The sequence below is a fragment of the Saccoglossus kowalevskii genome, chromosome 6, assembly GCF_978046115.1.
Source record: "Saccoglossus kowalevskii chromosome 6, keSacKowa6.1, whole genome shotgun sequence".
In the NCBI taxonomy this organism is placed as follows: domain Eukaryota; kingdom Metazoa; phylum Hemichordata; class Enteropneusta; family Harrimaniidae; genus Saccoglossus; species Saccoglossus kowalevskii.
In genome coordinates this window covers 12,913,062-12,940,561 of record NC_140646.1, presented here as the reverse complement: position 1 = coordinate 12,940,561, position 27,500 = coordinate 12,913,062, and the positions used below count along the sequence as shown (strand labels likewise).

At 44.6% G+C, this 27,500-nt stretch overlaps 23 non-coding genes across 23 annotated transcripts; all 23 read right to left on the bottom strand.

The window, feature by feature from the left end:
* Window positions 1–1,328: 1,328 nt before the first annotated feature.
* Window positions 1,329–1,402, bottom strand: TRNAN-GUU (transfer RNA asparagine (anticodon GUU)). Its single transcript has one exon. It is a non-coding gene; the product is annotated as a tRNA-Asn (tRNA).
* A 1,428-nt stretch (window positions 1,403–2,830) lies between these two features.
* TRNAN-GUU (transfer RNA asparagine (anticodon GUU)) lies at window positions 2,831–2,904 on the bottom strand. Its single transcript has one exon. It is a non-coding gene; the product is annotated as a tRNA-Asn (tRNA).
* Window positions 2,905–4,490: 1,586 nt separating this feature from the next.
* Window positions 4,491–4,564, bottom strand: TRNAN-GUU (transfer RNA asparagine (anticodon GUU)). The gene has a single exon. It is a non-coding gene; the product is annotated as a tRNA-Asn (tRNA).
* A 76-nt stretch (window positions 4,565–4,640) lies between these two features.
* Window positions 4,641–4,714, bottom strand: TRNAN-GUU (transfer RNA asparagine (anticodon GUU)). The gene has a single exon. It is a non-coding gene; the product is annotated as a tRNA-Asn (tRNA).
* Window positions 4,715–6,300: 1,586 nt separating this feature from the next.
* Window positions 6,301–6,374, bottom strand: TRNAN-GUU (transfer RNA asparagine (anticodon GUU)). Its single transcript has one exon. It is a non-coding gene; the product is annotated as a tRNA-Asn (tRNA).
* A 76-nt stretch (window positions 6,375–6,450) lies between these two features.
* TRNAN-GUU (transfer RNA asparagine (anticodon GUU)) lies at window positions 6,451–6,524 on the bottom strand. Its single transcript has one exon. It is a non-coding gene; the product is annotated as a tRNA-Asn (tRNA).
* Window positions 6,525–7,660: 1,136 nt separating this feature from the next.
* Window positions 7,661–7,734, bottom strand: TRNAN-GUU (transfer RNA asparagine (anticodon GUU)). Its single transcript has one exon. It is a non-coding gene; the product is annotated as a tRNA-Asn (tRNA).
* A 1,881-nt stretch (window positions 7,735–9,615) lies between these two features.
* TRNAN-GUU (transfer RNA asparagine (anticodon GUU)) lies at window positions 9,616–9,689 on the bottom strand. Its single transcript has one exon. It is a non-coding gene; the product is annotated as a tRNA-Asn (tRNA).
* A 76-nt stretch (window positions 9,690–9,765) lies between these two features.
* TRNAN-GUU (transfer RNA asparagine (anticodon GUU)) lies at window positions 9,766–9,839 on the bottom strand. The gene has a single exon. It is a non-coding gene; the product is annotated as a tRNA-Asn (tRNA).
* A 1,736-nt stretch (window positions 9,840–11,575) lies between these two features.
* Window positions 11,576–11,649, bottom strand: TRNAN-GUU (transfer RNA asparagine (anticodon GUU)). Its single transcript has one exon. It is a non-coding gene; the product is annotated as a tRNA-Asn (tRNA).
* Window positions 11,650–11,725: 76 nt separating this feature from the next.
* Window positions 11,726–11,799, bottom strand: TRNAN-GUU (transfer RNA asparagine (anticodon GUU)). The gene has a single exon. It is a non-coding gene; the product is annotated as a tRNA-Asn (tRNA).
* Window positions 11,800–13,530: 1,731 nt separating this feature from the next.
* Window positions 13,531–13,604, bottom strand: TRNAN-GUU (transfer RNA asparagine (anticodon GUU)). The gene has a single exon. It is a non-coding gene; the product is annotated as a tRNA-Asn (tRNA).
* Window positions 13,605–13,830: 226 nt separating this feature from the next.
* On the bottom strand, window positions 13,831–13,904 carry TRNAN-GUU (transfer RNA asparagine (anticodon GUU)). Its single transcript has one exon. It is a non-coding gene; the product is annotated as a tRNA-Asn (tRNA).
* A 1,436-nt stretch (window positions 13,905–15,340) lies between these two features.
* On the bottom strand, window positions 15,341–15,414 carry TRNAN-GUU (transfer RNA asparagine (anticodon GUU)). Its single transcript has one exon. It is a non-coding gene; the product is annotated as a tRNA-Asn (tRNA).
* Window positions 15,415–17,295: 1,881 nt separating this feature from the next.
* On the bottom strand, window positions 17,296–17,369 carry TRNAN-GUU (transfer RNA asparagine (anticodon GUU)). Its single transcript has one exon. It is a non-coding gene; the product is annotated as a tRNA-Asn (tRNA).
* Window positions 17,370–20,150: 2,781 nt separating this feature from the next.
* Window positions 20,151–20,224, bottom strand: TRNAN-GUU (transfer RNA asparagine (anticodon GUU)). Its single transcript has one exon. It is a non-coding gene; the product is annotated as a tRNA-Asn (tRNA).
* A 226-nt stretch (window positions 20,225–20,450) lies between these two features.
* Window positions 20,451–20,524, bottom strand: TRNAN-GUU (transfer RNA asparagine (anticodon GUU)). The gene has a single exon. It is a non-coding gene; the product is annotated as a tRNA-Asn (tRNA).
* Window positions 20,525–22,104: 1,580 nt separating this feature from the next.
* On the bottom strand, window positions 22,105–22,178 carry TRNAN-GUU (transfer RNA asparagine (anticodon GUU)). The gene has a single exon. It is a non-coding gene; the product is annotated as a tRNA-Asn (tRNA).
* A 76-nt stretch (window positions 22,179–22,254) lies between these two features.
* On the bottom strand, window positions 22,255–22,328 carry TRNAN-GUU (transfer RNA asparagine (anticodon GUU)). Its single transcript has one exon. It is a non-coding gene; the product is annotated as a tRNA-Asn (tRNA).
* A 2,339-nt stretch (window positions 22,329–24,667) lies between these two features.
* On the bottom strand, window positions 24,668–24,741 carry TRNAN-GUU (transfer RNA asparagine (anticodon GUU)). The gene has a single exon. It is a non-coding gene; the product is annotated as a tRNA-Asn (tRNA).
* Window positions 24,742–24,817: 76 nt separating this feature from the next.
* Window positions 24,818–24,891, bottom strand: TRNAN-GUU (transfer RNA asparagine (anticodon GUU)). Its single transcript has one exon. It is a non-coding gene; the product is annotated as a tRNA-Asn (tRNA).
* Window positions 24,892–25,859: 968 nt separating this feature from the next.
* TRNAN-GUU (transfer RNA asparagine (anticodon GUU)) lies at window positions 25,860–25,933 on the bottom strand. Its single transcript has one exon. It is a non-coding gene; the product is annotated as a tRNA-Asn (tRNA).
* Window positions 25,934–26,459: 526 nt separating this feature from the next.
* On the bottom strand, window positions 26,460–26,533 carry TRNAN-GUU (transfer RNA asparagine (anticodon GUU)). Its single transcript has one exon. It is a non-coding gene; the product is annotated as a tRNA-Asn (tRNA).
* Between the last annotated feature and the right edge of the window lie 967 nt (window positions 26,534–27,500).

Here is a 27,500-nt window from a genome sequence, read left to right as displayed (position 1 = left end):
CCTTTCGGTTAACAAACGAACGCGCTAACCGATTGCGCCACAGAGACTACAACATTAGTGTTATATTGTATTCATATCGCGAATCCTCACATGAGAAAATGTGTGTAATAAAAACTTCTACTTCGTCCCTGGGTGGGCTGGAATCACAAACCTTTCGGTTTACAACCGAACGCGCGAACCGATGGCGCTACAGACTCTGCGACATTGGTGTTATGTTGTATTCATATCGCGAATTCACACATGAGAAAATGTGTGTAATAAAAACTTGTACTTCGTCCCTGGGTGAGCTTGAACCACCAACCTTTCAGTTAACAGCCGAACGCGCTAACCGATTGCGCCACAGAGACTGTAACAATGGTGTTATGTTGTATTCATATCGCGAATCCACACATGAGAAAATGTGTGTAATAAAAACTTATACTTCGTCCCTGGGTGGGCTTGAACCACCAACCTTTCGGTTAACAGCCAAACGCGATAACCGATTGCGCCACAGAGACTGCAACATCGGTGTTATATTGTATTCATATCGCGAATTCACACATGAGAAAATGTGTGTAATAAAAACTTGTACTTCGTCCCTGGGTGGGCTTGAATCACCAACCTTTCGGTTAACAGCCGAACGCACTAAAAAATTGCGCCACAGAGACTGCAACCTTGGTGATATGTTGTGTTGTATTAATATCGCGAATCCACACGTGAGAAAATGTACGTAATAAAAACTTCTACTTCGTCCCTGGGTGGGCTTGCACCACCAACCTTACAGTTAACAGCCGAACGCGCTAACCGATGGCGCTACAGACACTGCGACATTGGTGTTATGTTGTATTCATATCTCGAATTCACACATTCGAAAATGTGAGTAATAAAAACTTCTACTTCATCCCAAGGTGGGCTTGAACAACCAACCTTTCGGTTAACAGCCGAACGCGCTAACCGATGGCGCTACAGACTCTGCGACATTGGTGTTATGTTGTATTAATATCGCGAATCCACACGTGAGAAAATGTGCGTAATAAAAACTTCTACTTCGTCCCTGGGTGGGCTTGAACCACCAACCTTTCGGTTAACATACGAACGCGCTAACCGATTGCGCCACAGAGACTACAACATTAGTGTTATATTGTATTCATATCGCGAATCCACACATGAGAAAATGTGTGTAATAAAAACTTCTACTTCGTCCCTGGGTGGGCTTGAATCACCAACCTTTCGGTTAACAGCCGAACGCGCGAACCGATGGCGCTACAGATACTGCGACATTGGTGTTATGTTTTATTCATATCGCGAATTCACACATGAGAAAATCTGTGTAATAAAAACTTCTACTTCGTCCCTGGGTGGGCTTGAACCACCAACCTTTCGGTTAACAGCCGAACGCGCTAACCGATTGCGCCACAGAGACTACAACAATGGTGTTATATTGTCTTCATATCGCGAATTCACACATGAGAAAATGTGTGTAATAAAAACTTGTACTTCGTCCCTGGGTGGGCTTGAACCACCAACCTTTCGGTTAACAGCCGAACGCGCTAACCGATGGCGCTACAGACACTGCGACATTGATGTTATGTTGTATTCATATCGCGAATTCACACATGAGAAAATGTGTGTAATAAAAACTTCTACTTCGTCCCTGGGTGGGCTTGAATCACCAACCTTTCGGTTAACAGCCGAACGCGCTAACCGATTGCGCCACAGAGACTACAACATTGGTGTTATATTGTATTCATATCGCGAATCCACACATGAGAAAATGTGTGTAATAAAAACTTCTACTTCGTCCCTGGGTGGGCTTGAATGACCAACCTTTCGGTTAACAGCCGAACGCGCTAACCGATTGCGCCACAGAGACTACAACAATGGTGTTATATTGTATTCATATCGCGAATCCACACATGAGAAAATGTGTAATAAAAACTTCTACTTCGTCCTTGGGTGGGCTTGAATCACCAACCTTTCGGTTAACAGCCGAACGCGCTAACCGATGGCGCTACAGACTCTGCGACATTGGTGTTATATTGTATTCATATCGCGAATTCACACATGAGAAAATGTGTGTAATAAAAATGTGTACTTCGTCCCTGGGTGGGCTTGAACCACCAACCTTTCGGTTAACAGCCAAACGCGCTAACCAATTGCGCCACAGAGACTGCAACATTGGTGTTATATTGTATTCATATCGCGAATTCACACATGAGAAAATGTGTGTAATAAAAACTTGTACTTCGTCCCTGGGTGGGCTTGAATCACCAACCTTTCGGTTAACAGCCGAACGCACTAACCAATTGCGCCACAGAGACTGCAACCTTGGTGATATGTTGTGTTGTATTAATATCGCGAATCCACACGTGAGAAAATGTGCGTAATAAAACTTCTACTTCGTCCCTGGGTGGGCTTGAACCACCAACCTTACAGTTAACAGCCGAACGCGCTAACCGATGGCGCTACAGACACTGCGACATTGGTGTTATGTTGTATTCATATCGCGAATTCACACATTCGATGATGTGAGTAATAAAAACTTCTACTTCATCCCAAGGTGGGCTTGAACAACCAACCTTTCGGTTAACAGCCGAACGTGCTAACCGATTGCGCTACAGACACTGCGACATTGGTGTTATGTTGTATTCATATCGCGAATTCACACATGAGAAAATGTGTGTAATAAAAGCTTGTAATTCGTCCCTGGGTGGGCTTGAACCACCAACCTTTCAGTTAACAGCCGAACGCGCTAACCGATGGCGCTACAGACACTGCGACATTGGTGTTATGTTGTATTCATATCGCGAATTCTCACATAAGAACATGTGTGTAATAAAAACTTATACTTCGTCCCTGGGTGGGCTTGAACCACCAACCTTTCGGTTAACAGCCGAACGCGCTAACCGATTGCGCCACAGAGACTGCAACTTTGGTGTTATATTGTCTTCATATCGTGAATCCACACATGAGAAAATGTGTGTAATAAAAACTTGTACTTCGTCCCTGGGTGGGCTTGAACCACCAACCTTTCGGTTAACAGCCGAACGCGCTAATCAAATGCGCCACAAAGACCGCAACCTTGGTGATATGTTGTGTTGTATTCATATCGCGAATCCACACATGAGAAAATGTGTGTAATAAAAACTTGTACTTCGTCCCTGGGTGGGCTTGAACCATCAACCTTTCGGTTAACAGCCAAACGCGCTAACCGATTGCGCTACAGACACTGCGACATTGGTGTTATGTTGCATTCATATCGCGAATTCACACATGAGAAATTGTGTGTAACAAAAACTTGTACTTCGTCCCTGTTTGGGCTTGAACCTCCAACCTTTCGGTTAACAGCCGAACGCGCTAATCGATTGCGCCACAGAGACTACAACAATGGCGTTATGTTGTATTCATATCGCGAATCCACACATGAGAAAATGTGTGTAATAAAAATGTGTACTTCGTCCCTGGGTGGGCTTGAACCACCAACCTTTCGGTTAACAGCCAAACGCGCTAACCGATTGCGCCACAGAGACTGCAACATTGGTGTTATATTGTATTCATATCGCGAATTCACACATGAGAAAATGTGTGTAATAAAAACTTGTACTTCGTCCCTGGGTGGGCTTGAATCACCAACCTTTCGGTTAACAGCCGAACGCACTAAAAAATTGCGCCACAGAGACTGCAACCTTGGTGATATGTTGTGTTGTATTAATATCGCGAATCCACACGTGAGAAAATGTACGTAATAAGAACTTCTACTTCGTCCCTGGGTGGGCTTGCACCACCAACCTTACAGTTAACAGCCGAACGCGCTAACCGATGGCGCTACAGACACTGCGACATTGGTGTTATGTTGTATTCATATCTCGAATTCACACATTCGAAAATGTGAGTAATAAAAACTTCTACTTCATCCCAAGGTGGGCTTGAACAACCAACCTTTCGGTTAACAGCCGAACGCGCTAACCGATGGCGCTACAGACTCTGCGACATTGGTGTTATGTTGTATTAATATCGCGAATCCACACGTGAGAAAATGTGCGTAATAAACACTTCTACTTCGTCCCTGGGTGGGCTTGAACCACCAACCTTTCGGTTAACAGACGAACGCGCCAACCGATTGCGCCACAGAGACTACAACATCAGTGTTATATTGTATTCATATCGCGAATCCTCACATGAGAAAATGTGTGTAATAAAAACTTCTACTTCGTCCCTGGGTGGGCTTGAACAACCAACCTTTCGGTTAACAGCCGAACGTGCTAACCGATTGCGCTACAGACACTGCGACATTGGTGTTATGTTGTATTCATATCGCGAATTCACACATGAGAAAATGTGTGTAATAAAAACTTCTACTTCGTCCCTGGGTGGGCTTGAACCACCAACCTTTCGGTTAACAGCCGAACGCGCTAACCGATGGCGCTACAGACACTGCGACATTGGTGTTATGTTGTATTCATATCGCGAATTCTCACATAAGAACATGTGTGTAATAAAAACTTATACTTTGTCCCTGGGTGGGCTTGAACCACCAACCTTTCGGTTAACAGCCGAACGCGCTAACCGATTGCGCCACAGAGACTGCAACTTTGGTGTTATATTGTATTCATATCGCGAATCCACACATGAGAAAATGTGTGTAATAAAAACTTCTACTTCGTCCCTGGGTGGGCTTGAACCACCAACCTTTCGGTTAACAGCCGAACGCGCTAACCGATTGCGCCACAGAGACTACAACAATGGTGTTATATTGTCTTCATATCGCGAATTCATACATGAGAAAATGTGTGTAATAAAAACTTGTACTTCGTCCCTGGGTGGGCTTGAACCACCAACCTTTTGGTTAACAGCCGAACGCGCTAACCGATGGCGCTACAGACACTGCGACATTGGTGTTATGTTGTATTCATATCGCAAATTCACACATGAGAAAATGTGTGTAATAAAAACTTCTACTTCGTCCCTGGTTGGGCTTGAATCACCAACCTTTCGGTTAACAGCCGAACGCGCTAACCAAATGCGCCACAAAGACCGCAACCTTGGTGATATGTTGTGTTGTATTCATATCGCGAATCCACACATGAGAAAATGTGTGTAATAAAAACTTGTACTTCGTCCCTGGGTGGGCTTGAACCATCAACCTTTCGGTTAACAGCCAAACGCGCTAACCGATTGCGCTACAGACACTGCGACATTGGTGTTATGTTGCATTCATATCGCGAATTCACACATGAGAAATTGTGTGTAACAAAAACTTGTACTTCGTCCCTGTTTGGGCTTGAACCTCCAACCTTTCGGTTAACAGCCGAACGCGCTAATCGATTGCGCCACAGAGACTACAACAATGGCGTTATGTTGTATTCATATCGCGAATCCACACATGAGAAAATGTGTGTAATAAAAATGTGTACTTCGTCCCTGGGTGGGCTTGAACCACCAACCTTTCGGTTAACAGCCAAACGCGCTAACCGATTGCGCCACAGAGACTGCAACATTGGTGTTATATTGTATTCATATCGCGAATTCACACATGAGAAAATGTGTGTAATAAAAACTTGTACTTCGTCCCTGGGTGGGCTTGAATCACCAACCTTTCGGTTAACAGCCGAACGCACTAAAAAATTGCGCCACAGAGACTGCAACCTTGGTGATATGTTGTGTTGTATTAATATCGCGAATCCACACGTGAGAAAATGTACGTAATAAAAACTTCTACTTCGTCCCTGGGTGGGCTTGCACCACCAACCTTACAGTTAACAGCCGAACGCGCTAACCGATGGCGCTACAGACACTGCGACATTGGTGTTATGTTGTATTCATATCTCGAATTCACACATTCGAAAATGTGAGTAATAAAAACTTCTACTTCATCCCAAGGTGGGCTTGAACAACCAACCTTTCGGTTAACAGCCGAACGCGCTAACCGATGGCGCTACAGACTCTGCGACATTGGTGTTATGTTGTATTAATATCGCGAATCCACACGTGAGAAAATGTGCGTAATAAAAACTTCTACTTCGTCCCTGGGTGGGCTTGAACCACCAACCTTTCGGTTAACAGACGAACGCGTCAACCGATTGCGCCACAGAGACTACAACATCAGTGTTATATTGTATTCATATCGCGAATCCTCACATGAGAAAATGTGTGTAATAAAAACTTCTACTTCGTCCCTGGGTGGGCTTGAATCACCAACCTTTCGGTTTACAGCCGAACGCGCGAACCGATGGCGCTACAGACTCTGCGACATTGGTGTTATGTTGTATTCATATCGCGAATTCACACATGAGAAAATCTGTGTAATAAAAACTTCTACTTCGTCCCTGGGTGGGCTTGAACCACCAACCTTTCGGTTAACAGCCGAACGCGCTAACCGATTGCGCCACAGAGACTGCAACTTTGGTGTTATATTGTATTCATATCGCGAATCCACACATGAGAAAATGTGTGTATTAAAAACTTCTACTTCGTCCCTGGGTGGGCTTGAACCACCAACCTTTCGGTTAACAGCCGAACGCGCTAACCGATTGCGCCACAGAGACTACAACAATGGTGTTATATTGTCTTCATATCGCGAATTCACACATGAGAAAATGTGTGTAATAAAAACTTGTACTTCGTCCCTGGGTGGGCTTGAACCACCAACCTTTTGGTTAACAGCCGAACGCGCTAACCGATGGCGCTACAGACACTGCGACATTGGTGTTATGTTGTATTCATATCGCAAATTCACACATGAGAAAATGTGTGTAATAAAAACTTCTACTTCGTCCCTGGTTAGGCTTGAATCACCAACCTTTCGGTCAACAGCCGAACGCGCTAACCAAATGCGCCACAAAGACCGCAACCTTGGTGATATGTTGTGTTGTATTCATATCGCGAATCCACACATGAGAAAATGTGTGTAATAAAAACTTGTACTTCGTCCCTGGGTGAGCTTGAACCACCAACCTTTCAGTTAACAGCCGAACGCGCTAACCGATTGCGCCACAGAGACTGTAACAATGGTGTTATGTTGTATTCATATCGCGAATCCACACATGAGAAAATGTGTGTAATAAAAACTTATACTTCGTCCCTGGGTGGGCTTGAACCACCAACCTTTCGGTTAACAGCCAAACGCGCTAACCGATTGCGCCACAGAGACTGCAACATTGGTGTTATATTGTATTCATATCGCGAATTCACACATGAGAAAATGTGTGTAATAAAAACTTGTACTTCGTCCCTGGGTGGGCTTGAATCACCAACCTTTCGGTTAACAGCCGAACGCACTAAAAAATTGCGCCACAGAGACTGCAACCTTGGTGATATGTTGTGTTGTATTAATATCGCGAATCCACACGTGAGAAAATGTACGTAATAAAAACTTCTACTTCGTCCCTGGGCGGGCTTGCACCACCAACCTTACAGTTAACAGCCGAACGCGCTAACCGATGGCGCTACAGACACTGCGACATTGGTGTTATGTTGTATTCATATCGCGAATTCACACATGAGAAAATGTGTGTAATAAAAACTTGTACTTCGTCCCTGGGTGAGCTTGAACCACCAACCTTTCAGTTAACAGCCGAACGCGCTAACCGATTGCGCCACAGAGACTGTAACAATGGTGTTATGTTGTATTCATATCGCGAATCCACACATGAGAAAATGTGTGTAATAAAAACTTATACTTCGTCCCTGGGTGGGCTTGAACCACCAACCTTTCGGTTAACAGCCGAACGCGCTAACCGATTGCGCCACAGAGACTACAACATTGGTGTTATATTGTATTCATATCGCGAATCCACACATGAGAAAATGTGTGTAATAAAAACTTCTACTTCGTCCCTGGGTGGGCTTGAATCACCAACCTTTCGGTTAACAGCCGAACGCGCGAACCGATGGCGCTACAGATACTGCGACATTGGTGTTATATTGTCTTCATATCGCGAATTCACACATGAGAAAATGTGTGTAATAAAAACTTGTACTTCGTCCCTGGGTGGGCTTGAACCACCAACCTTTCGGTTAACAGTCGAACGCGCTAACCGATGGCGCTACAGACACTGCGACATTGATGTTATGTTGTATTCATATCGCGAATTCACACATGAGAAAATGTGTGTAATAAAAACTTCTACTTCGTCCCTGGGTGGGCTTGAATCACCAACCTTTCGGTTAACAGCCGAACGCGCTAACCGATTGCGCCACAGAGACTACAACATTGGTGTTATATTGTATTCATATCGCGAATCCACACATGAGAAAATGTGTGTAATAAAAACTTCTACTTCGTCCCTGGGTGGGCTTGAATGACCAACCTTTCGGTTAACAGCCGAACGCGCTAACCGATTGCGCCACAGAGACTACAACAATGGTGTTATATTGTATTCATATCGCGAATCCACACATGAGAAAATGTGTGTAATAAAAACTTCTACTTCGTCCCTGGGTGGGCTTGAACAACCAACCTTTCGGTTAACAGCCAAACGCGCTAACCAATTGCGCCACAGAGACTGCAACATTGGTGTTATATTGTATTCATATTGCGAATTCACACATGAGAAAATGTGTGTAATAAAAACTTGTACTTCGTCCCTGGGTGGGCTTGAATCACCAACCTTTCGGTTAACAGCCGAACGCACTAAAAAATTGCGCCACAGAGACTGCAACCTTGGTGATATGTTGTGTTGTATTAATATCGCGAATCCACACGTGAGAAAATGTACGTAATAAAAACTTCTACTTCGTCCCTGGGTGGGCTTGCACCACCAACCTTACAGTTAACAGCCGAACGCGCTAACCGATGGCGCTACAGACACTGCGACATTGGTGTTATGTTGTATTCATATCTCGAATTCACACATTCGAAAATGTGAGTAATAAAAACTTCTACTTCATCCCAAGGTGGGCTTGAACAACCAACCTTTCGGTTAACAGCCGAACGCGCTAACCGATGGCGCTACGGACTCTGCGACATTGGTGTTATGTTGTATTAATATCGCGAATCCACACGTGAGAAAATGTGCGTAATAAAAACTTCTACTTCGTCCCTGGGTGGGCTTGAACCACCAACCTTTCGGTTAACAGACGAACGCGCCAACCGATTGCGCCACAGAGACTACAACATCAGTGTTATATTGTATTCATATCGCGAATCCTCACATGAGAAAATGTGTGTAATAAAAACTTCTACTTCGTCCCTGGGTGGGCTTGAATCACCAACCTTTCGGTTTACAGCCGAACGCGCGAACCGATGGCGCTACAGACTCTGCGACATTGGTGTTATGTTGTATTCATATCGCGAATTCACACATGAGAAAATCTGTGTAATAAAAACTTCTACTTCGTCCCTGGGTGGGCTTGAACAACCAACCTTTCGGTTAACAGCCGAACGTGCTAACCGATTGCGCTACAGACACTGCGACATTGGTGTTATGTTGTATTCATATCGCGAATTCACACATGAGAAAATGTGTGTAATAAAAACTTCTACGTCGTCCCTGGGTGGGCTTGAACCACGAACCTTTCGGTTAACAGCCGAACGCGCTAACCGATGGCGCTACAGACACTGCGACATTGGTGTTATGTTGTATTCATATCGCGAATTCTCACATAAGAACATGTGTGTAATAAAAACTTATACTTCGTCCCTGGGTGGGCTTGAACCACCAACCTTTCGGTTAACAGCCGAACGCGCTAACCGATTGCGCCACAGAGACTGCAACTTTGGTGTTATATTGTATTCATATCGCGAATCCACACATGAGAAAATGTGTGTAATAAAAACTTCTACTTCGTCCCTGGGTGGGCTTGAACCACCAACCTTTCGGTTAACAGCCGAACGCGCTAACCGATTGCGCCACAGAGACTACAACAATGGTGTTATATTGTCTTCATATCGCGAATTCACACATGAGAAAATGTGTGTAAAAAAAACTTGTACTTCGTCCCTGGGTGGGCTTGAACCACCAACCTTTTGGTTAACAGCCGAACGCGCTAACCGATGGCGCTACAGACACTGCGACATTGGTGTTATGTTGTATTCATATCGCAAATTCACACATGAGAAAATGTGTGTAATAAAAACTTCTACTTCGTCCCTGGTTGGGCTTGAATCACCAACCTTTCGGTTAACAGCCGAACGCGCTAACCAAATGCGCCACAAAGACCGCAACCTTGGTGATATGTTGTGTTGTATTCATATCGCGAATCCACACATGAGAAAATGTGTGTAATAAAAACTTGTACTTCGTCCCTGGGTGGGCTTGAACCATCAACCTTTCGGTTAACAGCCAAACGCGCTAACCGATTGCGCTACAGACACTGCGACATTGGTGTTATTTTGCATTCATATCGCGAATCCACACATGAGAATTTGTGTGTAATAAAACTTGTACTTCGTCCCTGGGTGGGCTTGAACCATCAACCTTTCGGTTAACAGCCAAACGCGCTAACCGATTGCGCTACAGACACTGCGACATTGGTGTTATTTTGCATTCATATCGCGAATCCACACATGAGAATTTGTGTGTAATAAAATCTTGTACTTCGTTCCCTGGGTGGGCTTGAACAACCAACCTTTCGGTTAACAGCCGAACGCACTAATCGATTGCGCTACAGACACTGCGACATTGGTGTTATGTTGCATTCATATCGCGAATTCACACATGAGAAATTGTGTGTAACAAAAACTTGTACTTCGTCCCTGTTTGGGCTTGAACCTCCAACCTTTCGGTTAACAGCCGAACGCGCTAATCGATTGCGCCACAGAGACTACAACAATGGCGTTATGTTGTATTCATATCGCGAATCCACACATGAGAAAATGTGTGTAATAAAAACTTGTACTTCGTCCCTGGGTGGGCTTGAATCACCAACCTTTCGGTTAACAGCCGAACGCACTAAAAAATTGCGCCACAGAGACTGCAACCTTGGTGATATGTTGTGTTGTATTAATATCGCGAATCCACACGTGAGAAAATGTACGTAATAAAAACTTCTACTTCGTCCCTGGGTGGGCTTGCACCACCAACCTTACAGTTAACAGCCGAACGCGCTAACCGATGGCGCTACAGACACTGCGACATTGGTGTTATGTTGTATTCATGTCTCGAATTCACACATTCGAAAATGTGAGTAATAAAAACTTCTACTTCATCCCAAGGTGGGCTTGAACAACCAACCTTTCGGTTAACAGCCGAACGCGCTAACCGATGGCGCTACAGACTCTGCGACATTGGTGTTATGTTGTATTAATATCGCGAATCCACACGTGAGAACATGTGCGTAATAAAAACTTCTACTTCGTCCCTGGGTGGGCTTGAACCACCAACCTTTCGGTTAACAGACGAACGCGCCAACCGATTGCGCCACAGAGACTACAACATCAGTGTTATATTGTATTCATATCGCGAATCCTCACATGAGAAAATGTGTGTAATAAAAACTTCTACTTCGTCCCTGGGTGGGCTTGAATCACCAACCTTTCGGTTTACAGCCGAACGCGCGAACCGATGGCGCTACAGACTCTGCGACATTGGTGTTATGTTGTATTCATATCGCGAATTCACACATGAGAAAATCTGTGTAATAAAAACTTCTACTTCGTCCCTGGGTGGGCTTGAACCACCAACCTTTCGGTTAACAGCCGAACGCGCTAACCGATTGCGCCACAGAGACTGCAACTTTGGTGTTATATTGTATTCATATCGCGAATCCACACATGAGAAAATGTGTGTAATAAAAACTTCTACTTCGTCCCTGGGTGGGCTTGAACCACCAACCTTTCGGTTAACAGCCGAACGCGCTAACCGATTGCGCCACAGAGACTACAACAATGGTGTTATATTGTCTTCATATCGCGAATTCACACATGAGAAAATGTGTGTAATAAAAACTTGTACTTCGTCCCTGGGTGGGCTTGAACCACCAACCTTTTGGTTAACAGCCGAACGCGCTAACCGATGGCGCTACAGACACTGCGACATTGGTGTTATGTTGTATTCATATCGCAAATTCACACATGAGAAAATGTGTGTAATAAAAACTTCTACTTCGTCCCTGGTTGGGCTTGAATCACCAACCTTTCGGTTAACAGCCGAACGCGCTAACCAAATGCGCCACAAAGACCGCAACCTTGGTGATATGTTGTGTTGTATTCATATCGCGAATCCACACATGAGAAAATGTGTGTAATAAAAACTTGTACTTCGTCCCTGGGTGGGCTTGAACCATCAACCTTCCGGTTAACAGCCAAACGCGCTAACCGATTGCGCTACAGACACTGCGACATTGGTGTTATTTTGCATTCATATCGCGAATCCACACATGAGAAAATGTGTGTAATAAAAATGTGTACTTCGTCCCTGGGTGGGCTTGAACCACCAACCTTTCGGTTAACAGCCAAACGCGCTAACCGATTGCGCCACAGAGACTGCAACATTGGTGTTATGTTGCATTCATATCGCGAATTCACACATGAGAAATTGTGTGTAACAAAAACTTGTACTTCGTCCCTGTTTGGGCTTGAACCTCCAACCTTTCGGTTAACAGCCGAACGCGCTAATCGATTGCGCCACATGGACTACAACAATGGCGTTATGTTGTATTCATATCGCGAATCCACACATGAGAAAATGTGTGTAATAAAAATGTGTACTTCGTCCCTGGGTGGGCTTGAACCACCAACCTTTCGGTTAACAGCCAAACGCGCTAACCGATTGCGCCACAGAGACTGCAACATTGGTATTGTATTCATATCGCGAATTCACACATGAGAAAATGTGTGCAATAAAAACTTGTACTTCGTCCCTGGGTGGGCTTGAATCACCAACCTTTCGGTTAACAGCCGAACGCACTAAAAAATTGCGCCACAGAGACTGCAACCTTGGTGATATGTTGTGTTGTATTAATATCGCGAATCCACACGTGAGAAAATATACGTAATAAAAACTTCTACTTCGTCCCTGGGTGGGCTTGCACCACCAACCTTACAGTTAACTGCCGAACGCGCTAACCGATGGCGCTACAGACACTGCGACATTGGTGTTATGTTGTATTCATATCTCGAATTCACACATTCGAAAATGTGAGTAATAAAAACTTCTACTTCATCCCAAGGTGGGCTTGAACAACCAACCTTTCGGTTAACAGCCGAACGCGCTAACCGATGGCGCTACAGACTCTGCGACATTGGTGTTATGTTGTATTAATATCGCGAATCCACACGTGAGAAAATGTGCGTAATAAAAACTTCTACTTCGTCCCTGGGTGGGCTTGAACCACCAACCTTTCGGTTAACAGACGAACGCGCTAACCGATTGCGCCACAGAGACTACAACATTAGTGTTATATTGTATTCATATCGCGAATCCTCACATGAGAAAATGTGTGTAATAAAAACTTCTACTTCGTCCCTGGGTGGGCTTGAATCACCAACCTTTCGGTTTACAGCCGAACGCGCGAACCGATGGCGCTACAGACTCTGCGACATTGGTGTTATGTTGTATTCATATCGCGAATTCACACATGAGAAAATCTGTGTAATAAAAACTTCTACTTCGTCCCTGGGTGGGCTTGAACCACCAACCTTTCGGTTAACAGCCGAACGCGCTAACCGATTGCGCCACAGAGACTACAACAATGGTGTTATATTGTCTTCATATCGCGAATTCACACATGAGAAAATGTGTGTAATAAAAACTTGTTCTTCGTCCCCGGGTGGGCTTGAACCACCAACCTTTTGGTTAACAGCCGAACGCGCTAACCGATTGCGCCACAGAGACTGCAACTTTGGTGTTATATTGTATTCATATCACGAATCCACACATGAGAAAATGTGTGTAATAAAAACTTCTACTTCGTCCCTGGGTGGGCTTGAACCACCAACCTTTCGGTTAACAGCCGAACGCGCTAACCGATTGCGCCACAGAGACTACAACAATGGTGTTATATTGTCTTCATATCGCGAATTCACACATGAGAAAATGTGTGTAATAAAAACTTGTACTTCGTCCCTGGGTGGGCTTGAACCACCAACCTTTTGGTTAACAGCCGAACGCGCTAACCGATGGCGCTACAGACACTGCGACATTGGTGTTATGTTGTATTCATATCGCAAATTCACACATGAGAAAATGTGTGTAATAAAAACTTCTACTTCGCCCCTGGTTGGGCTTGAATCACCAACCTTTCGGTTAACAGCCGAACGCGCTAACCAAATGCGCCACAAAGACCGCAACCTTGGTGATATGTTGTGTTGTATTCATATCGCGAATCCACACATGAGAAAATGTGTGTAATAAAAACTTGTACTTCGTCCCTGGGTGGGCTTGAACCATCAACCTTTCGTTTAACAGCCAAACGCGCTAACCGATTGCGCTACAGACACGGCGACATTGGTGTTATGTTGCATTCATATCGCGAATTCACACATGAGAAATTGTGTGTAACAAAAACTTGTACTTCGTCCCTGTTTGTGCTTGAACCTCCAACCTTTCGGTTAACAGCCGAACGCGCTAATCGATTGCGCCACAGAGACTACAACAATGGCGTTATGTTGTATTCATATCGCGAATCCACACATGAGAAAATGTGTGTAATAAAAACTTGTACTTCGTCCCTGGGTGGGCTTGAATCACCAACCTTTCGGTTAACAGCCGAACGCACTAAAAAATTGCGCCACAGAGACTGCAACCTTGGTGATATGTTGTGTTGTATTAATATCGCGAATCCACACGTGAGAAAATGTACGTAATAAAAACTTCTACTTCGTCCCTGGGTGGGCTTGCACCACCAACCTTACAGTTAACAGCCGAACGCGCTAACCGATGGCGCTACAGACACTGCGACATTGGTGTTATGTTGTATTCATGTCTCGAATTCACACATTCGAAAATGTGAGTAATAAAAACTTCTACTTCATCCCAAGGTGGGCTTGAACAACCAACCTTTCGGTTAACAGCCGAACGCGCTAACCGATGGCGCTACAGACTCTGCGACATTGGTGTTATGTTGTATTAATATCGCGAATCCACACGTGAGAAAATGTGCGTAATAAAAACTTCTACTTCGTCCCTGGGTGGGCTTGAACCACCAACCTTTCGGTTAACAGACGAACGCGCCAACCGATTGCGCCACAGAGACTACAACATCAGTGTTATATTGTATTCATATCGCGAATCCTCACATGAGAAAATGTGTGTAATAAAAACTTCTACTTCGTCCCTGGGTGGGCTTGAATCACCAACCTTTCGGTTTACAGCCGAACGCGCGAACCGATGGCGCTACAGACTCTGCGACATTGGTGTTATGTTGTATTCATATCGCGAATTCACACATGAGAAAATCTGTGTAATAAAAACTTCTACTTCGTCCCTGGGTGGGCTTGAACCACCAACCTTTCGGTTAACAGCCGAACGCGCTAACCGATTGCGCCACAGAGACTGCAACTTTGGTGTTATATTGTATTCATATCGCGAATCCACACATGAGAAAATGTGTGTAATAAAAACTTCTACTTCGTCCCTGGGTGGGCTTGAACCACCAACCTTTCGGTTAACAGCCGAACGCGGTAACCGATTGCGCCACAGAGACTACAACAATGGTGTTATATTGTCTTCATATCGCGAATTCACACATGAGAAAATGTGTGTAATAAAAACTTGTACTTCGTCCCTGGGTGGGCTTGAACCACCAACCTTTTGGTTAACAGCCGAACGCGCTAACCGATGGCGCTACAGACACTGCGACATTGGTGTTATGTTGTATTCATATCGCAAATTCACACATGAGAAAATGTGTGTAATAAAAACTTCTACTTCGTCCCTGGTTGGGCTTGAATCACCAACCTTTCGGTTAACAGCCGAACGCGCTAACCAAATGCGCCACAAAGACCGCAACCTTGGTGATATGTTGTGTTGTATTCATATCGCGAATCCACACATGAGAAAATGTGTGTAATAAAAACTTGTACTTCGTCCCTGGGTGGGCTTGAACCATCAACCTTCCGGTTAACAGCCAAACGCGCTAACCGATTGCGCTACAGACACTGCGACATTGGTGTTATTTTGCATTCATATCGCGAATCCACACATGAGAAAATGTGTGTAATAAAAATGTGTACTTCGTCCCTGGGTGGGCTTGAACCACCAACCTTTCGGTTAACAGCCAAACGCGCTAACCGATTGCGCCACAGAGACTGCAACATTGGTGTTATGTTGCATTCATATCGCGAATTCACACATGAGAAATTGTGTGTAACAAAAACTTGTACTTCGTCCCTGTTTGGGCTTGAACCTCCAACCTTTCGGTTAACAGCCGAACGCGCTAATCGATTGCGCCACAGAGACTACAACAATGGCGTTATGTTGTATTCATATCGCGAATCCACACATGAGAAAATGTGTGTAATAAAAATGTGTACTTCGTCCCTGGGTGGGCTTGAACCACCAACCTTTCGGTTAACAGCCAAACGCGCTAACCGATTGCGCCACAGAGACTGCAACATTGGTATTGTATTCATATCGCGAATTCACACATGAGAAAATGTGTGCAATAAAAACTTGTACTTCGTCCCTGGGTGGGCTTGAATCACCAACCTTTCGGTTAACAGCCGAACGCACTAAAAAATTGCGCCACAGAGACTGCAACCTTGGTGATATGTTGTGTTGTATTAATATCGCGAATCCACACGTGAGAAAATGTACGTAATAAATACTTCTACTTCGTCCCTGGGTGGGCTTGCACCACCAACCTTACAGTTAACAGCCGAACGCGCTAACCGATGGCGCTACAGACACTGCGACATTGGTGTTATGTTGTATTCATATCTCGAATTCACACATTCGAAAATGTGAGTAATAAAAACTTCTACTTCATCCCAAGGTGGGCTTGAACAACCAACCTTTCGGTTAACAGCCGAACGCGCTAACCGATGGCGCTACAGACTCTGCGACATTGGTGTTATGTTGTATTAATATCGCGAATCCACACGTGAGAAAATGTGCGTAATAAAAACTTCTACTTCGTCCCTGGGTGGGCTTGAACCACCAACCTTTCGGTTAACAGACGAACGCGCTAACCGATTGCGCCACAGAGACTACAACATTAGTGTTATATTGTATTCATATCGCGAATCCTCACATGAGAAAATGTGTGTAATAAAAACTTCTACTTCGTCCCTGGGTGGGCTTGAATCACCAACCTTTCGGTTTACAGCCGAACGCGCGAACCGATGGCGCTACAGACTCTGCGACATTGGTGTTATGTTGTATTCATATCGCGAATTCACACATGAGAAAATCTGTGTAATAAAAACTTCTACTTCGTCCCTGGGTGGGCTTGAACCACCAACCTTTCGGTTAACAGCCGAACGCGCTAACCGATTGCGCCACAGAGACTACAACAATGGTGTTATATTGTCTTCATATCGCGAATTCACACATGAGAAAATGTGTGTAATAAAAACTTGTACTTCGTCCCCGGGTGGGCTTGAACCACCAACCTTTTGGTTAACAGCCAAACGCGCTAACCGATTACGCTACATACACTGCGACATTGGTGTTATTTTGTATTCATATCGCGAATCCACACATGAAAATTTGTGTGTAATAAAAACTTGTACTTCGTCCCTGGGTGGGCTTGAACAACCAACCTTTCGGTTAACAGCCGAACTCGCTAATCGATTGCGCCACAGAGACTACAACATTAGTGTTATATTGTATTCATATCGCGAATCCTCACATGAGAAAATGTGTGTAATAAAAACTTCTACTTCGTCCCTGGGTGGGCTTGAATCACCAACCTTTAGGTTTACAGCCGAACGCGCGAACCGATGGCGCTACAGACTCTGCGACATTGGTGTCATGTTGTATTCATATCGCGAATTCACACATGAGAAAATGTGTGTAATAAAAATGTGTACTTCGTCCCTGGGTGGGCTTGAACCACCAACCTTTCGGTTAACAGACGAACGCGCTAACCGATTGCGCCACAGAGACTACAACATTAGTGTTATATTGTATTCATATCGCGAATCCTCACATGAGAAAATGTGTGTAATAAAAACTTCTACTTCGTCCCTGGGTGGGCTTGAATCACCAACCTTTCGGTTTACAGCCGAACGCGCGAACCGATGGCGCTACAGACTCTGCGACATTGGTGTTATGTTGTATTCATATCGCGAATTCACACATGAGAAAATCTGTGTAATAAAAACTTCTACTTCGTCCCTGGGTGTGCTTGAACCACCAACCTTTCGGTTAACAGCCGAACGCGCTAACCGATTGCGCCACAGAGACTACAACAATGGTGTTATATTGTCTTCATATCGCGAATTCACACATGAGAAAATGTGTGTAATAAAAACTTGTACTTCGTCCCCGGGTGGGCTTGAACCACCAACGTTTTGGTTAACAGCCAAACGCGCTAACCGATTACGCTACATACACTGCGACATTGGTGTTATTTTGCATTCATATCGCGAATCCACACATGAGAATTTGTGTGTAATAAAAACTTGTACTTCGTCCCTGGGTGGGCTTGAACAACCAACCTTTCGGTTAACAGCCGAACGCGCTAATCGATTGCGCCACAGAGACTACAACAATGGCGTTATGTTGTATTCATATCGCGAATCCACACATGAGAAAATGTGTGTAATAAAAACTTCTACTTCGTCCCTGGGTGGGCTTGAACCACCAACCTTTCGGTTAACAGCCAAACGCGCTAACCGATTGCGCTACATACACTGCGACATTGGTGTTATTTTGCATTCATATCGCGAATCCACACATGATAAAATGTGTCCAATAAAAACTTCTACTTCGTCCCTGGGTGGGCTTGAACCACCAACCTTTCGGTTAACAGCCGAACGCGCTAACCGATGGCGCTACAGACACTGCGACATTGGTGTTATATTGTATTCATATCGCGAATCCACACATGAGAATTTGTGTGTAATAAAAACTTGTACTTCGTCCCTGGGTGGGCTTGAACAACCAACCTTTCGGTTAACAGCCGAACGCGCTAATCGATTGCGCCACAGAGACTACAACAATGGCGTTATGTTGTATTCATATCGCGAATCCACACATGAGAAAATGTGTGTAATAAAAACTTCTACTTCGTCCCTGGGTGGGCTTGAACCACCAACCTTTCGGTTAACAGCCAAACGCGCTAACCGATTGCGCTACATACACTGCGACATTAGTGTTATATTGTATTCATATCGCGAATTCACACATGAGAAAATGTGTGTAATAAAAACTTGTACTTCGTCCCTGGGTGGGCTTGAATCACTAACCTTTCGGTTAACAGCCTAACGCACTAAAAAATTGCGCCACAGAGACTGCAACCTTGGTGATATGTTGTGTTGTATTAATATCGCGAATCCACACGTGAGAAAATGTACGTAATAAAAACTTCTACTTCGTCCCTGGGTGGGCTTGCACCACCAACCTTACAGTTAACAGCCGAACGCGCTAACCGATGGCGCTACATACACTGCGACATTGGTGTTATGTTGTATTCATATCTCGAATTCACACATTCGAAAATGTGAGTAATAAAAACTTCTACTTCATCCCAAGGTGGGCTTGAACAACCAACCTTTCGGTTAACAGCCGAACGCGCTAACCGATGGCGCTACAGACTCTGCGACATTGGTGTTATGTTGTATTAATATCGCGAATCCACACGTGAGAAAATGTGCGTAATAAAAACTTCTACTTCGTCCCTGGGTGGGCTTGAACCACCAACCTTTCGGTTAACAGACGAACGCGCTAACCGATTGCGCCACAGAGACTACAACATTAGTGTTATATTGTATTCATATCGCGAATCCTCACATGAGAAAATGTGTGTAATAAAAACTTCTACTTCGTCCCTGGGTGGGCTTGAATCACCAACCTTTCGGTTTACAGCCGAACGCGCGAACCGATGGCGCTACAGACTCTGCGACATTGGTGTTATGTTGTATTCATATCGCGAATTCACACATGAGAAAATGTGTGTAATAAAAACTTGTACTTCGTCCCTGGGTGAGCTTGAACCACCAACCTTTCAGTTAACAGCCGAACGCGCTAACCGATTGCGCCACAGAGACTGTAACAATGGTGTTATGTTGTATTCATATCGCGAATCCACACATGAGAAAATGTGTGTAATAAAAACTTATACTTCGTCCCTGGGTGGGCTTGAACCACCAACCTTTCGGTTAACAGCCGAACGCGCTAACCGATTGCGCCACAGAGACTACAACATTGGTGTTATATTGTATTCATATCGCGAATCCACACATGAGAAAATGTGTGTAATAAAAACTTCTACTTCGTCCCTGGGTGGGCTTGAATCACCAACCTTTCGGTTAACAGCCGAACGCGCGAACCGATGGCGCTACAGATACTGCGACATTGGTGTTATGTTTTATTCATATCGCGAATTCACACATGAGAAAATCTGTGTAATAAAAACTTCTACTTCGTCCCTGGGTGGGCTTGAACCACCAACCTTTCGGTTAACAGCCGAACGCGCTAACCGATTGCGCCACAGAGACTACAACAATGGTATTATATTGTCTTCATATCGCGAATTCACACATGAGAAAATGTGTGTAATAAAAACTTGTACTTCGTCCCTGGGTGGGCTTGAACCACCAACCTTTCGGTTAACAGCCGAACGCGCTAACCGATGGCGCTACAGACACTGCGACATTGATGTTATGTTGTATTCATATCGCGAATTCACACATGAGAAAATGTGTGTAATAAAAACTTCTACTTCGTCCCTGGGTGGGCTTGAATCACCAACCTTTCGGTTAACAGCCGAACGCGCTAACCGATTGCGCCACAGAGACTACAACATTGGTGTTATATTGTATTCATATCGCGAATCCACACATGAGAATATGTGTGTAATAAAAACTTCTACTTCGTCCCTGGGTGGGCTTGAATGACCAACCTTTCGGTTAACAGCCGAACGCGCTAACCGATTGCGCCACAGAGACTACAACAATGGTGTTATATTGTATTCATATCGCGAATCCACACATGAGAAAATGTGTGTAATAAAAACTTCTACTTCGTCCTTGGGTGGGCTTGAATCACCAACCTTTCGGTTAACAGCCGAACGCGCTAACCGATGGCGCTACAGACACTGCGACATTGGTGTTATATTGTATTCATATCGCGAATTCACACATGAGAAAATGTGTGTAATAAAAACTTGTACTTCGTCCCTGGGTGGGCTTGAACAACCAACCTTTCGGTTAACAGCCGAACGCGCTAATCGATTGCGCCACAGAGACTACAACAATGGCGTTATGTTGTATTCATATCGCTAATCCACACATGAGAAAATGTGTGTAATAAAAATGTGTACTTCGTCCCTGGGTGGGCTTGAACCACCAACCTTTCGGTTAACAGCCAAACGCGCTAACCAATTGCGCCACAGAGACTGCAACATTGGTGTTATATTGTATTCATATCGCGAATTCACACATGAGAAAATGTGTGTAATAAAAACTTGTACTTCGTCCCTGGGTGGGCTTGAATCACCAACCTTTCGGTTAACAGCCGAACGCACTAACCAATTGCGCCACAGAGACTGCAACCTTGGTGATATGTTGTGTTGTATTAATATCGCGAATCCACACGTGAGAAAATGTGCGTAATAAAACTTCTACTTCGTCCCTGGGTGGGCTTGAACCACCAACCTTACAGTTAACAGCCGAACGCGCTAACCGATGGCGCTACAGACACTGCGACATTGGTGTTATGTTGTATTCATATCGCGAATTCACACATTCGATGATGTGAGTAATAAAAACTTCTACTTCATCCCAAGGTGGGCTTGAACAACCAACCTTTCGGTTAACAGCCGAACGTGCTAACCGATTGCGCTACAGACACTGCGACATTGGTGTTATGTTGTATTCATATCGCGAATTCACACATGAGAAAATGTGTGTAATAAAAGCTTGTAATTCGTCCCTGGGTGGGCTTGAACCACCAACCTTTCAGTTAACAGCCGAACGCGCTAACCGATGGCGCTACAGACACTGCGACATTGGTGTTATGTTGTATTCATATCGCGAATTCTCACATAAGAACATGTGTGTAATAAAAACTTATACTTCGTCCCTGGGTGGGCTTGAACCACCAACCTTTCGGTTAACAGCCGAACGCGCTAACCGATTGCGCCACAGAGACTGCAACTTTGGTGTTATATTGTATTCAAATCGCGAATCCACACATGAGAAAATGTGTGTAATAAAAACTTCTACTTCGTCCCTGGGTGGGCTTGAACCACCAACCTTTCGGTTAACAGCCGAACGCGCTAACCGATTGCGCCACAGAGACTACAACAATGGTGTTATATTGTCTTCATATCGCGAATTCACACATGAGAAAATGTGTGTAATAAAAAATTGTACTTCGTCCCTGGGTGGGCTTGAACCACCAACCTTTTGGTTAACAGCCGAACGCGCTAACCGATGGCGCTACAGACACTGCGACATTGGTGTTATGTTGTATTCATATCGCAAATTCACACATGAGAAAATGTGTGTAATAAAAACTTCTACTTCGTCCCTCGTTGGGCTTGAATCACCAACCTTTCGGTTAACAGCCGAACGCGCTAACCAAATGCGCCACAAAGACCGCAACCTTGGTGATATGTTGTGTTGTATTCATATCGCGAATCCACACATGAGAAAATGTGTGTAATAAAAACTTGTACTTCGTCCCTGGGTGGGCTTGAACCATCAACCTTTCGGTTAACAGCCAAACGCGCTAACCGATTGCGCTACAGACACTGCGACATTGGTGTTATTTTGCATTCATATCGCGAATCCACACATGAGAATTTGTGTGTAATAATACTTGTACTTCGTCCCTGGGTGGGCTTGAACAACCAACCTTTCGGTTAACAGCCGAACGCGCTAACCGATTGCGCTACAGACACTGCGACATTGGTGTTATGTTGCATTCATATCGCGAATTCACACATGAGAAATTGTGTGTAACAAAAACTTGTACTTCGTCCCTGTTTGGGCTTGAACCTCCAACCTTTCGGTTAACAGCCGAACGCGCTAATCGATTGCGCCACAGAGACTACAACAATGGCGTTATGTTGTATTCATATCGCGAATCCACACATGAGAAAATGTGTGTAATAAAAACTTCTACTTCGTCCCTGGGTGGGCTTGAACCACCAACCTTTCGGTTAACAGCCAAACGCGCTAACCAATTCCGCCACTGAGACTGCAACATTGGTGTTATATTGTATTCATATCGCGAATTCACACATGAGAAAATGTGTGTAATAAAAACTTGTACTTCGTCCCTGGGTGGGCTTGAATCACCGACCTTTCGGTTAACAGCCGAACGCACTAACCAATTGCGCCACAGAGACTGCAACCTTGGTGATATGTTGTGTTGTATTAATATCGCGAATCCACACATGAGAAAATGTGCGTAATAAAACTTCTACTTCGTCCCTGGGTGGGCTTGAACCACCAACCTTACAGTTAACAGCCGAACGCGCTAACCGATGGCGCTACAGACACTGCGACATTGGTGTTATGTTGTATTCATATCGCGAATTCTCACATGAGAACATGTGTGTAATAAAAACTTATACTTCGTCCCTGGGTGGGCTTGATCCACCAACCTTTCGGTTAACAGCCGAACGCGCTAACCGATTGCGCCACAGAGACTACAACAATGGCGTTATGTTGTATTCATATCGCGAATCCACACATGAGAAAATGTGTGTAATAAAAATGTGTACTTCGTCCCTGAGTGGGCTTGAACCACCAACCTTTCGGTTAACAGCCAAACGCGCTAACCGATTGCGCCACAGAGACTGCAACATTGGTGTTATATTGTATTCATATCGCGAATTCACACATGAGAAAATGTGTGTAATAAAAACTTGTACTTCGTCCCTGGGTGGGCTTGAATCACCAACCTTTCGGTTAACAGCCGAACGCACTAAAAAATTGCGCCACAGAGACTGCAACCTTGGTGATATGTTGTGTTGTATTAATATCGCGAATCCACACGTGAGAAAATGTACGTAATAAAAACTTCTACTTCGTCCCTGGGTGGGCTTGCACCACCAACCTTACAGTTAACAGCCGAACGCGCTAACCGATGGCGCTACAGACACTGCGACATTGGTGTTATGTTGTATTCATATCTCGAATTCACACATTCGAAAATGTGAGTAATAAAAACTTCTACTTCATCCCAAGGTGGGCTTGAACAACCAACCTTTCGGTTAACAGCCGAACGCGCTAACCGATGGCGCTACAGACTCTGCGACATTGGTGTTATGTTGTATTAATATCGCGAATCCACACGTGAGAAAATGTGCGTAATAAAAACTTCTACTTCGTCCCTGGGTGGGCTTGAATCACCAACCTTTCGGTTAACAGACGAACGCGCCAACCGATTGCGCCACAGAGACTACAAAATTAGTGTTATATTGTATTCATATCGCGAATCATCACATGAGAAAATGTGTGTAATAAAAACTTCTACTTCGTCCCTGGGTGGGCTTGAATCACCAACCTTTCGGTTTACAGCCGAACGCGCGAACCGATGGCGCTACAGACTCTGCGACATTGGTGTTATGTTGTATTCATATCGCGAATTCACACATGAGAAAATCTGTGTAATAAAAACTTCTACTTCGTCCCTGGGTGGGCTTGAACCACCAACCTTTCGGTTAACAGCCGAACGCGCTAACCGATTGCGCCACAGAGACTGCAACTTTGGTGTTATATTGTATTCATATCGCGAATCCACACATGAGAAAATGTGTGTAATAAAAACTTCTACTTCGTCCCTGGGTGGGCTTGAACCACCAACCTTTCGGTTAACAGCCGAACGCGCTAACCGATTGCGCCACAGAGACTACAACAATGGTGTTATATTGTCTTCATATCGCGAATTCACACATGAGAAAATGTGTGTAATAAAAACTTGTACTTCGTCCCTGGGTGGGCTTGAACCACCAACCTTTTGGTTAACAGCCGAACGCGCTAACCGATGGCGCTACAGACACTGCGACATTGGTGTTATGTTGTATTCATATCGCAAATTCACACATGAGAAAATGTGTGTAATAAAAACTTCTACTTCGTCCCTGGTTGGGCTTGAATCACCAACCTTTCGGTTAACAGCCGAACGCGCTAACCAAATGCGCCACAAAGACCGCAACCTTGGTGATATGTTGTGTTGTATTCATATCGCGAATCCACACATGAGAAAATGTGTGTAATAAAAACTTGTACTTCGTCCCTGGGTGGGCTTGAACCATCAACCTTTCGGTTAACAGCCAAACGCGCTAACCGATTGCGCTACAGACACTGCGACATTGGTGTTATTTTGTATTCATATCGCGAATCCACACATGAGAAAATGTGTGTAATAAAAACTTGTACTTCGTCCCTGGGTGCGCTTGAACCACCAACCTTTCGGTTAACAGCCGAACGCGCTAACCGATTGCGCCACAGAGACTGTAACAATGGTGTTATGTTGTATTCATATCGCGAATCCACACATGAGAAAATGTGTGTAATAAAAACTTCTACTTCGTCCCTGGGTGGGCTTGAACCACCAACCTTTCGGTTAACAGCCAAACGCGCCACAGAGACAACAACAATGGTGTTATATTGTCTTCATATCGCGAATTCACACATGAGAAAATGTGTGTAATAAAAACTTGCACTTCGTCCCTGGGTGGGCTTGAACCACCAACCTTTCAGTTAACAGCCGAACGCGCTAACCGATTGCGCCACAGAGACTGTAACAATCGTGTTATGTTGTATTCATATCGCGAATCCACACATGAGAAAATCTGTGTAATAAAAACTTCTACTTCGTCCCTGGGTGGGCTTGAACCACCAACCTTTCGGTTAACAGCCGAACGCGCTAACCGATTGCGCCACAGAGACTACAACATTGGTGATATATTGTATTCATATCGCGAATCCTCACATGAGAAATTGTGTGTAACAAAAACTTGTACTTCGTCCCTGTTTGGGCTTGAACCACCAACCATTCGGTTAACAGCCGAACGCGCTAATCGATTGCGCCACAGAGACTACAAAAATGACGTTATGTTGTATTCATATCGCGAATCCACACATGAGAAAATGTGTGTAATAAAAATGTGTACTTCGTCCCTGGGTGGGCTTGAACCACCAACCTTTCGGTTAACAGCCAAACGCGCTAACCAATTCCGCCACTGAGACTGCAACATTGGTGTTATATTGTATTCATATCGCGAATTCACACATGAGAAAATGTGTGTAATAAAAACTTCTACTTCGTCCCTGGGTGGGCTTGAACCACCAACCTTACAGTTAACAGCCGAACGCGCTAACCGATGGCGCTACAGACACTGCGACATTGGTGTTATGTTGTATTCATATCGCGAATTCTCACATGAGAACATGTGTGTAATAAAAACTTATACTTCGTCCCTGGGTGGGCTTGAACCACCAACCTTTCGGTTAACAGCCGAACGCGCTAACCGATTGCGCCACAGAGACTACAACATTGGTGTTATATTGTATTCATATCGCGAATCCACACATGAGAAAATGTGTGTAATAAAAACTTCTACTTCGTCCCCGGGTGGGCTTGAATCACCAACCTTTCGGTTAACAGCCGAACGCGCGAACCGATGGCGCTACAGACACTGCGACATTGGTGTTATGTTTTATTCATATCGCGAATTCACACATGAGAAAATCTGTGTTATAAAAACTTCTACTTCGTCCCTGGGTGGGCTTGAACCACCAACCTTTCGGTTAACAGCCGAACGCGCCACAGAGACAACAACAATGGTGTTATATTGTCTTCATATCGCGAATTCACACATGAGAAAATGTGTGTAATAAAAACTTGTACTTCGTCCCTGGGTGGGCTTGAACCACCAACCTTTTGGTTAACAGCCGAACGCGCTAACCGATGGCGCTACACTGCGACATTGGTGTTATGTTGTATTCATATCGCAAATTCACACATGAGAAAATGTGTGTAATAAAAACTTCTACTTCGTCCCTGGGTGGGCTTGAATCACCAACCTTTCGGTTAACAGCCGAACGCGCTAACCAAATGCGCCACAGAGACTGCAACCTTGGTGATATGTTGTGTTGTATTCATATCGCAAATCCACACATGAGAAAATGTGTGTAATAAAAACTTGTGCTTCGTCCCTGGGTGGGCTTGAACCACCAACCTTTCGGTTAACAGCCAAACGCGCTAACTGATTGCGCTACAGACACTGCGACATTGGTGTTATTTTGCATTCATATCGCGAATCCACACATGAGAATTTGTGTGTAATAAAAACTTGTACTTCGTCCCTGGGTGGGCTTGAACAACCAACCTTTCGGTTAACAGCCGAACGCGCTAACCGATTGCGCTACAGACACTGCGACATTGGTGTTATGTTGCATTCATATCGCGAATTCACACATGAGAAATTGTGTGTAACAAAAACTTGTACTTCGT